Consider the following 12013-nt stretch of genomic DNA (forward strand, 5'->3'; position numbering starts at 1 on the left):
TGGGCAACATTTGATACCATTTTTTTTTAAAAAAAACAGTGATGCAGCTCAATATCTCACTGATTACATGTTGGGCCCACATAAGTAATCAACACAGTCAAGTCATGAAATTTATAATCATCTAACAGTTACATTTTTTTTGGTAATTTCTGTTGGTTTTTTTTTTTTTTTTTTTTTTATTTCCCGTTATTTGGCCTCTACAAACAATGTATGGTAGCCATTATCAATCACCTCCAGAACTACTTTGTCTCTCCTCTCGTGTGTGCTTTCCTTGTCAGGGGAACCTCCCTTTCGGCCCCTCGGAGACGCCTCCGATTCCGGTCCGACTCCGGTTCCGTCTCCGGTCCGGCCCTCCATCTCGCCCGCACAATCACCGATCCGTCAACGCCCTCCCGACGGTCGCCCTGGGACCTCGCCTGCGACGCCGCCCAAGCCTTCTGTGCCCGACAGCGGCAGCTACGGACAAGCAGTATATAGTCAGCTACTGACGAGCCTCCGAGGCTCATCAGTGTTGCTTAGTCAGCATTGATCCGTCGGTCCCGCCTTTCCGGACTCGTTCCTAGTTCCTGTTCCTTTCATTCAGTTCTCTCCTGTATGCTTTAGTATAAAAGGCATGTAGTAGAGTAGCATTTGACCATCATATTCTCTTCCTTCTCTTTCTCTTGAGCTGTTAGCTCTAGTTGCTGTTGGAGCCCTTTGAAGGACTCTGGCATTTTCTTGTCTTTTCTCACTGTTGTGAGAAAGCATGTCATTTGGAGCCCACCGCGAGGGTACTTTAAATCGCATCTGACGCACTCCACTGACAGCTCTACATGCTATCGACACCCACTTGCGTTGATCGCCAATTCTATTGATTCCTTCTCTTGCCATATACATCCGCCAAAGCTGATCTCGACGTCTACGACATCCGCGCATCCCCTCTTCGACACCACCCCATCTGCTTCGCCCCCCGACATATGCAGGCAACCACCTCGCACGACAAATTCGATCTCTTCACGCCCTCTCGGCCCGTTCCAATTCCATCGGTGCTCCTCTGTGGCCTCGCACCACCGTGGTTTTTTTTTGCAACGTCTTGCGCTGGAAATACTGCTCAGCACTCGGCATATTTGCCAAACGAGCACTTACCAAGGATTTTCTCTCGTCTCCATCATCAGCAAAGGAGCCGCACCACGTCAACCTGCTCCCGGCAAGCTCGTCCCACCCCGCCGCATTCGTGTCCCTGTTGCGGCTGGTCAACTCACCCAGTCCTGCACATCTCTCGCCGTCCATTCGCTCGGCTGGGACAACGGCCTCTGTCGTCTCTCCATTTGCGCTACATCCGCACGCACAATTCAGCGCGCCGTGCCCGCCAATAGTTGGACTAGCACTCACCTGGTCTGCGCGGACCCTCGCCCTTCAAAACTCAGTCCCCTCGGCCACTACTCGACCCACTCGAGCTTTGTCGCTCTGCCGAGCCGCTGGGCTGTTATCCATGGTATCTTGCCATTTAGTAAGCGACAGCGCTCGCGGACGGCCCTGTTTTGGACCATAGTCTCAGTTTGGGTTCGTTCTCAATGATCACCACGTACCTTTGTCGTTTCGCCCGCGAAAAGCGCACTACTTGACTGACGAACCCGAGTCCTTGCCGTTCCTTGGCAGCTGTCCATTCCTCGTTCCTCTACTCCTCTGCCGGCCCTCCGTTTCGCATCCAACAACAACGGCGCAGGGGCATTCATTTCATGCACTTAGCCCGCCGTCAAAGCCGCCGAAGACGTTCGCCGCCGCCCTGTGGCAGTCCCGGTGCCAAAGCGGACTGCTTCTGGCCCGTTTCTGCGACTGCAGCCTCAGTATTAGCTCTCTCGTCACTGAGGACCACTCACCTTCGCCGTTCCCGCGCCAATTCGCACCGCCTCCACGATCAGCCCCCTCTCGCTCAATTCCTCGACTCCCTCCTCATTCTCGACTCCCTCCTCATTCTCGACCCCTCTGCACCTCCCGTCGACCTCAGTCGAACATTCTTTCGCTTCCCAGCCGTTCTAGTCGTCGTCTTGGGCACAATTAACCGGGTGCTTGTTGATGACGATGGAAGACAAAAGCAAAAGATGACGCGTGACTGATGCGTGACAACGGTCGCAAATGTCGTCCGAGAACGTCCGAAACACGCCGATTCTGCACCATAAATTATACAATGATTCTGTTCTTCAGACTCCACACACCCAGATTGTCCTCCCATGCTTGTTGCTTCCAGATGCTACAACTTATGGCTTGATTTACAACACTCCCACTACACACTCCACAGTCGACACCTCCGCGGATCTCCACTCGAACGAGCTATACTCTGAACAGCTCCCTCGACACCTGCCATTTCAATCCCACACCCATATCACTTACTTCCCCGCACTCAGTTGCATTTCTCCAACCTTCAACAGTCTTTTGACCGTCCGGCCGCTTTCTCTGATCCGGATCAACCTTCTGATCTGCATTCACACTGTTCGCTGATTCGCAGGCCAATCGATCGCCTGGTCAGACAGTGGTGCAGTTGCTTTAGGACTTCCTCTTTGGATAAGTTTCCAGACTTGATGAAGTCTACCATCCCCTTCTTTGATCTTTTCCCTGAATTTTACTTGCTTCAGCTGTGACTGGGGACAGTCACATTTTCAGTTGGGAGGAGGTGACGAGCCTCCGAGGCTCATCAGTGTTGCTTAGTCAGCATTGATCCGTCGGTCCCGCCTTTCCGGACTCGTTCCTAGTTCCTGTTCCTTTCATTCAGTTCTCTCCTGTATGCTTTAGTATAAAAGGCATGTAGTAGAGTAGCATTTGACCATCATATAAATCGATAGCCTAACTGAGGCCCTTGCTTTACTCACCAACCAGGCTTCCGCTGCCGCTGCCGCCGCTAATAATGCTGGCGGACCCCAAACACCTTCGCCGGAGACGTCGATTCCGACTCCGACTCCGGTCCAGGGCGACTCCGAAGCCCTTTTTGGCGACATCAACCTTGCCTCAAAATTGGTCTTGCGACCAAACCCCCCGTTCACCTTCAACGGCGACCAGAAACGTGGCCGCGCGTTCCTCTACGCGGTCCGCACCTACGCCCGCCTTGCCCCTGAGGCCTTCGTGGTCAACGGAGAGGCGAGCGAGGAAAAGTGCCATGTCGTTCATGGCAGAAGGACCCGCTCAGCAATGGGCGGAGCGCCACGGAAGCAAAGCCCCGTTTCCGTTTCCGTCCTGGGGCTCGTTCGTTTCCGAGTTTCGACTCCGGTTCGTCGAGGAGAATGAGCAAGATCACGCTCTCTCCAAGCTGGAGACTTCCGCCTATCACATGGGTACAAAGGATGTCTACCAGTACACCGACGACTTCGAGGACCTGATGGACCTCGCCGGATTCAAGACGCGCTGGTCAAGGTGACCAAGTTCCGCCACGGACTTGACCCCCTGATCAATAACGGAATCACATCCTCGAACGACCCCCCGGACCTCCGGGATTACCTTAGCTGGCGCACCCGGGCCTTCCGTCAATACGAGGCCCTGGTCCGGGCCAAGCTGATCAAGTCAGCCGCCCCCAAGACGCCTGGCGGTTTGATTCGGACTCCGTTTCCGGTCAACCGCATCCCGGCTCCGGCCCCTTTCCGCCCGGTGGCTCCGGTCGTGCCACCCGCGGCCCGCGCCCCGCTCCGGCGCCTCCAGCTCCCGTCCCTATGGAGTTGGATCGCACCAGGGCTCGGGGTGCCCCTCGTCGCGCCTGCTTCAGGTGCGGCGACCCAAACCATCTCGCCCGGGATTGCCCCCTCCCGCCGATGTCCGCTCAATGGACATCCTCGACGAGGTGATCCAACAACTCGGTGACGAGATGTTAGCGGAGTTGATCGCCCGCTACACGGACACAGCTGCCCTGCCGGAGACGGCAGCGGAGTCGATGGCCGGAGAGGATTTTGCCCCCCCGCGACGAGTGACTGGTGTGCCCTCGTTCGCGTCTATAAATCGTTTTGCCTCTTTGTATGATGAATGCAGTTCCTTGCCCTACAATGAGCCCGAAACGAAAGACACACCCTCTCCTGCCCCCTTCGACTCCGTCTCCGACTCCGCCCGCGACTCCGGTCATCGTCCTCCGCCGCCTCACTGCCTGGGAAAAGAAACTGCCCAAGCAGTACACCGTTGCCGCTGCCCCTGGGGCGAACTCCCTCCACCTCCCGTTAGAGCTCGAGTCCACCACCAGCGCGCTGAAGCTCTCACTCTCTGGGCTTGTCGACTGTGGTGCCACCTCCGACTTCATTGACACGAACTATGTTGCTCGGAATGGCATTCCGGTCCGCACCCTCGATCAGCCGATTCCGGTTTTCAATGTCGATGGCACCCCCAATGACGCTGGCTCCATCAAACAGATCGCGGACTTGGTCCTGCGCTACAAGGGCCATGCCGAACGAGTTCAGCTGGCCGTCACCCATCTTGGCAAGCAAGACCTCATCCTGGGGTATTCCTGGTTGCGGAAACATAACCCAGAGATCAATTGGGAAACCAAGGAGGTCAAGATGACACGGTGCCCCCGCAATTGCTCAACCTGCCGTGAGGAAGAGCGCGTCGAACGGACCGAGTTGCGGCGACTCCGGTCGCTTCAGAAGCGTCTCCGCTCCGGCCCATTCCCCTCGGTCTGCACTATGGACCTCTCTGGCCCTGAGGACGGAGACGATTCCGACTCCGGTCTCGATTCCGACCTGCCTGATCTGACACCGGACTCGGACTCGGATGACGAAGATGACCAACTCGAAGATGGTGACCGCATCTTCTACACCTCGTTCCCAGGTAGCACCGTCTCGCAGCGCCTGGCCGAAGCCTTTGCCAGGAACTCTGCCCCTCCGCCCTCCGAGATCCCGGACTGGGCTAAGGAGTTCCAGGACGTCTTCAACAAGGAGTCCTTCGACACACTACCGGAGCGGAGAGCCTGGGACCATGCCATTGAGCTTGTCCCTGACGCTAAGCCCACCAACTGCAAGGTGTACCCCATCTCGCCCCTCGAGCAACGCGAGCTCGACGCATTCATTGAGGAAGGGCTTTCGACAGGCCGGATTCGCCCCTCCAAGTCTCCGATGGCGTCTCCGGTCTTCTTCGTCAAGAAGAAGGACGGCGGACTCCGCTTCGTCCAGGACTACCGTGCTCTCAACGCGATGACTGTCAAAAACCGGTACCCCCTTCCGCTGATCAACGACCTCATCAACCGGCTCAAAGGCGCTCGTTACTTCACCAAACTCGACGTCCGCTGGGGCTTCAACAACGTCCGGATCAAGGAAGGTGACGAGTGGAAAGCGGCTTTCCGGACTAACCGAGGCCTGTTCGAGCCCTTGGTGATGTATTTCGGCCTGACAAACTCTCCCGTGACGTTCCAAACGATGATGAATGACATTTTCCAGGACCTCATCCTCTCCGGAGACGTCATGATCTACCTTGACGACATCTTGATCGCCCATTCCAACCTCCGGAAACACCGGCAGATTGTCCAGGAGGTCTTACGGCGACTCCGGGAGCACAAGTTGTACCTTCGAGCGGAGAAGTGCGACTTTGAAAAATCGTCAATCGAGTACCTCGGAGTCATCATCTCCCACAACCACGTCGAAATGGACCCCGTCAAGGTTGCAGGCGTCTCCGCTTGGCCGACTCCGGAAAACAAGAAGGACATTCAGCAGTTCCTTGGGTTCGCTAATTTCTACCGCAGGTTCATTCGGGACTTCTCAACCCTCGCGCGCCCTCTTTTCGTGCTCACCAAGAAGGACCAGCAGTGGACTTGGGGCGACGCGGAGGCCTCCGCGTTCCAAGCGATCAAGGACGCGGTCACCTCGGAACCGGTCCTGGTGATTCCGGACGACGCAGGGCCTTTCCGACTTGAGGCGGACAGCTCTGATTATGCGACGGGGGCGGTTCTTTCACAATCTGCCCCGGACGGGAAGTGGCACCCTGTAGCATTCTATTCCAAAAGCTTAAATGATGTCCAGCGCAACTACGAAATCCACGACAAGGAGATGCTCGCGATCATCCGCGCACTCGAGGAGTATAGACACTTCCTCGAGGGCGCCGCACACCCTGTCGAGATTTGGACTGACCATAAGAATTTGGAGTACTTCAGGAAGACGCAGCACCTCAACCGGAGACAGGCCCGGTGGTCTCTGTACCTCTCCCGGTTCGACTTCACGCTGCACCACAAGCCTGGCCGCGATATGGGTCGGCCTGACGCCCTCTCCCGGAGACCCGACCACGGAGTCGATTCCGACAACTCCGATGTCGTCCTTCTGCGGCCTGAACTCTTCCACGTCCGCGCACTCGAGGGCGTTTCCGTTTCCGGTCCCGGCTCTGAACTCCTCCGTGACATCCGTGATGCCCTCTCCGGTGAGCCTGACCTGGAGGAGCCCGTCGCACTAGCGGCCCGGCAACTTCTTAAGGTTCAAGGTCAAGCTCGAGGCCCCCGCTCCTCACGTTCTGACGAATGGGCCGTCTCCGGCGGTCTTCTCCATTTCCGAGGAAAGATCGTCGTACCAAAAGACAAGGACCTCCGGAGACGCATCATCGAGCTCTGCCATGACACCCGAGTCGCCGGACACGCAGGTCGTTTCAAGACCCTGGAGTTGGTCTCCCGGAACTACTGGTGGCCTCAGATGTCTCGCCATATCGGCCGGTATGTTGCGACCTGTGACTTGTGCTGTCGCACCAAAGCACTCCGGAGACTGCCCCACGGAGAGCTGCACCCGACGGAAACGCCCCCAGAGCGTTGGCATACCGTCTCCGTCGACTTCATCGTCGAGCTTCCGGAGGCCCATGGGTACGACGCGATCATGGTCGTCGTCGACACCCTTGGGAAGCGTGCCCACTTCTCGGAGTGTCACACCACGGTCGACGCAGTAGGGGCGGCTCGCCTCTACTACCGGAATGTCTGGCGCCATCACGGGACTCCGGAGAAGTACGTCTCCGACCGCGGCTCGCAGTTCATCGCGGACTTCACCCGAGAACTTTGGCGTCTAATCGGCATCAAGCCCGCCACGTCTACCGCATACCACCCGCAGACAGACGGTCAGACAGAGCGCGTCAACCAGGAGCTGGAGCAGTACTTGCGGATCTTCACCAACTACCAGCAGGACGACTGGGATGAGCTGATTCCGGCCGCGGAGTTCGCCTACAACAACCACGTTCACTCCTCCATGCAGCAGGTCCCCTTCATGACGGACACGGGACGGCTCCCCGCATGGGCTTCGAACCCGGAGTCCGTTCCGCCATGGAGTCAGTGAACGAGTTCCGCGACCGGATCGCCACTGGTGTTGCTGAAGCCAAGGCCCGCTCACTAAGGCCAAAGAGGAGTACAAGCGCTACTACGACCGGAGACGGACTCCGTCTCCGGAGTTTAAGGTTGGCGACCGTGTTTGGCTGGATGCCTCTGACATCAGGACGACTCGCCCCTCGGAAAAGTTCTCCCATCGCCGCCTTGGACTGTTCAAGATAGTCGCGGAGATCAGCAAAGGTGCCTACAAGCTCGACCTCCCTCCGCGCTACTCGAAGCTCCACCCGGTCTTCCCCGTCGTCAAGCTCGAGCTCGCTCAGGACGACCCCTTCGACGGACGCCCCGGCTATGACCAGCCCCCTCCGGACCTCGAGGACGGAGTCCCGGAGTGGGAAGTAGAGGAAATCCTGGACGCAAGGGTGAGGTATAAACGGCTGAACTACTTCGTCAGATGGAAAGGCTACGACGCATCGCACGACCAATGGGTCCGCTTCGACCGCGTCTTCGCCCCGGATAAAATTGCGGAGTTCTATCGTAAGTACCCTGGCAAGCCACGACACATCGCCTCCGCGACCTTCGACTCGATTCCGTTCCGGTCTATGCGTCGGGACGCCGCATTCAAAGGGGGGGGTGATGTCAGGGGAACCTCCCTTTCGGCCCCTCGGAGACGCCTCCGATTCCGGTCCGATTCCGGTCCGACTCCGGTTCCGTCTCCGGTCCGGCCCTCCATCTCGCCCGCACAATCACCGATCCGTCAACGCCCTCCCGACGGTCGCCCTGGGACCTCGCCTGCGACGCCGCCCAAGCCTTCTGTGCCCGACAGCGGCAGCTACGGACAAGCAGTATATAGTCAGCTACCTAACAGGCGGACCCTTAGAGTTTCTTCTCTTTGGATCCTCCCCTGCTAGGTCAGCTTCATTTGTATTCGCTTACCAATGTTCACGCCTTTGGATCCTCCCCTGCTAGGACCTTGATCTCAGGCCTCCGGGGTTGCCCTTACATTCCTTCGGTATCTTGCCCTTCCAGCCAGTGTAGCTCAGGGCGGCGGCATGGAGATGGGTAACATTAGTTATCTCTGTAAAAGATTAGTATGCTATAAAACGGGATGATCACAGGGGAGCCGAGGGTCCTCGCGATGTTATCTGCTCTGTTGACTTCCTGCGTGGCTTGTATCGGGACACCCGGCAGAATGCTCCAGCTATGACAACCCCATGGTCTGTTGGTTAGACCATATTTGCAAACCCTTCTCTGACATGAAATCATTTTGGTTTCCTGTTGCTACACCACCAATTGGCTTATAGCTGATCCGCAGCTGGCCTTTCCAGCTGGCACTGGCTGGCATGACACATGGCAGCAGCCATGTGCCATGAGATGCCAGCTGTGCAGATCCGGCGCGCTGTCACAAATTGCCAGCAACGCACTTTTTCCCTCTTCCCTCTTCCCTCTTCCCTCTTCCCTTGATATTCCAGCCTTATTTTTCAGGGCATTTATAGTATATACTCATACTTTCCAATACACATGCTTTCAAGTACAAGGGCTCCGGCACAGTGTGCCGCAGTCGGAGACCTTGCTTTAGCTGCCGCAACTACTAGTATGAGACGGCAAGATCTTCTTCAAATTGTAACAATTTGGCAGGTCAAACCGACCTGGCGAAATCGGAGGTTGTATCAAACACTACTCAGTTCAAGTTCAACACTGTGCTGCAGTCACGTGCGACACTTGATGCCCATCTGCGGCACGGTCATAGTGCCGTGATTGACCGTAGTGCCGTGAGTCGTGATTGATGCACTTGGACAACGTCAGCAAGTCACGCGTGACTGACCTTCGGCTAACGCACTTTTTTCCTCGACGACTGCTCCCTCAAAACACATCGGACAGCGCACTCATGAATGGATCCTTTCATGCCACTATAACGGGCCGACGCGGGTCAAGCTTTAATTTGACGAGCTATCAAGTCGCGCATTGACAGGATATCGGGACTCGGTACCAGCGTCAATCCTCTCAATAAGTCTTCGAACCGACGTGGCCAAGCGGTTGCTCGGAGCTTTGGACACCTTCAAAAAGCTGCTAAGGCTGTAGCCGCTCCGAAACGTCGGCCTCGCGGACGTGCCATTGGGGCCGAAAGCAGCCAGTGGACAAGTGAAGCCAAGTATATATCTGTATCTTTCCATGTATTTCTCTTACTGACAATATACCAGATGCTCAGGCTCCACCAGCTCCAACCGACAGCATCCCTGCACCCAGCACAGCCCCTGCCAATGGCCTCGTTACCCTTTCGCAAACTGCACTGCTTCAACTTCCGACCCAAACTCTGTTGTCGATGTTCGAGCCTTCAAGTGAGTATCTCACTGGGACTTCAGTTTCCAAAACTCATCTCATACAACACAGAGTATCTCAATCTAAGCAAATATGGGGTACAATTCACCATATTCCAGTAGCCTTCTCAGTACATCAACCACCAGCCCAATATGACTGGTCCGAGTCTTTCCTCACTGCCAGCGACAGCAACCAACAACATTTGACACTTCTTCCCTCAACAGCATCTCACTGCTGGGACAGTCCCGGGCCAGTATTCCCACCACGCTATGATCACTACGACACCACTCTCCGCTCCCCCGTTCCTTCCCTCAAGTCGTGACATGGTGCCGGCAGCTTCAGACAAATATGGCGAATACGATTTTGACGACAAAACGATCAACATGTTTTTGCGCAACTAGATGCCAATTCATCATCAACTACCTCGAATGAGCTGGCGGTCTCCAGAAATGCACTGGAGTTGCCGACGATGAAGCTCCCATCATTGCCGTCTCCATCTCCTCCACCAAGACTAGTCCCCGGGCCGAGCACCAACAGCAGCGCCAGCTGTGAACCAGACTTGGTTTCGACTTCCAGCCAAAATGCAATTCACGATGTCTTCCAACTCGTTGTCAGCGGCGCGATTCGCTTGAAGAGTGGGATATTTGAGAATGGTCAGGTGTTTATGCCAGGAGAGTTTGCCCAGCACGATGTGGCTGAGTTCCAAAGGCGGTATGGAAAGTTGGTGCAGTACCTTAAGTAAGTATTAGCTTTGGTCGTGTAGCTAGCTAAATTAAATAAGTGTCGCACCTGGATGCAGTGCCGCACTTCAGGCCTTGGGTGTCGCACTTGGAGGTGCCGCTGTGAGTGTCAGGGATGAAATGTCCCAGGTCAAAACTGGCGCCTCTGGGAATATTGTTGGAATTCCGCCCGCGCATGTGATAGTCCGTATTTGGAGTGTGGAGCAAAAGGACGCCTGACAGCGGGTGTCAAGCGTGATCCGTGCAAGGTCACACATGGTTACCTCTCCCTTCCAAAGCCATGTTGTCGCCACCCAGCCAGCATGCTCTTCCTCGCCGGCTGGGCCACAATATTGACAACACTTGCGTCGACCCCGAATTCCGGCCACCGACTCGGACACGTCGCCAGACAAGCTCAAATCGGCGAACGTTCCGCTGAGAGTCGGCCACAGCCACGACGCCGCCGATTCAAGGCCGATTCCTCACTGACTGCACCGCGTCTCCGCCGCCAATCCTGCCGTTGGCCCACCTCAGCTGCGGATTCATCCCACATCCCGGGACGAGTTCTCAGGCTGCTCCCTGTGTTTGTTTCCTGTTTTCTCTCCAGCACCAAAAAAACCGCCCTTTCCTCTCCTCCCAAACCATGGGGAGGACTCCGAGGATCACGCCAGCTTGTTGGAGGATGTGGGAGACCGCCGATTCCTGGCGGTTGTGCGTGCGTGCCTGTTTGACACTTATTTCTTCCACTAACCATGCCCTCCAGTGACTACATTCACTCATCTCGTGTGAAACACTGGTATTTAATCGCTTGTACACGGCTATTCCCCGCTGACTGACGCTTGTAGCACCATCTAAACGTCCTGCGCACGGTGCATCGTTTACACAACCCTTGGACTCATCGCACAATGTATAGCCCGGCATTACCTTCCGATTGCACCAGCCAACCAATCCTCTTCCCAAACACCTCACGACATGCGACAAAGACAAATGCGTCCCCGATTTGACAATCTCCTCAACAAACCCTCTGGCCAGTGTGTCCGCCACCATTGCGACCGCGCGAAACGACACTTAATTGCGGGTAGAGACAAAGGCTGGGCAGATGCGCGGAGTGGGAATTCGTGTAGCTCGGAAGCTAAGGAGTGAATATATATGTGGTTTTTTTTTTTTTTACAAATTCCGTGAGCTGCGGGTGGAAGCGGGTGACTGCGGCATGCCCTAATCCGCCACGAATTCGTCGCTGTTGCCTGGCCAAACTGCCGCCGAATGTTTCGCTCAGTTTGGCGGCGAGGCGGGCAGGGACGACGTCGGGGCAGGGTATGTACTCATCGTTTATCTCATCATTCTCGATCATCCCGTGGCTCGGCTTCCCCCTAAGTTTTCTATTGCACCCAAAACGGGTTCTCACATGCAAGGGCGGAATTTCTACAACTCTCTGGGAAGGCAGATGACAAAGCTTCAAGCTGATGCTCACACGTGTTGCTCGCGAACGCCACTGAGAGCACTCGCTGTCCAACTCCATCTCCATCGGCAAATTCCGCCACGCTGCATCAAAGTTAAACTGACCCGACTGAGGGCCAGTTAGGTGACAAACAGAGGTGCAACGAGGGTGAGCGCACACGAGCGCGAGGCATTAGGTGAGGTTTTACACCTCACGAGTGTATCACAAGCGAAGAAATGGATTCACAGGCAAACGACACGTTGTTTACAATTTATTTGTATGACACTATACCTCGCGTTGTTG

Source organism: Mycena indigotica (genome assembly GCF_014461135.1).
Source record: "Mycena indigotica strain 171206Taipei chromosome Unknown Mind.scaff0005, whole genome shotgun sequence".
NCBI classification, from domain to species: Eukaryota; Fungi; Basidiomycota; class Agaricomycetes; order Agaricales; family Mycenaceae; genus Mycena; species Mycena indigotica.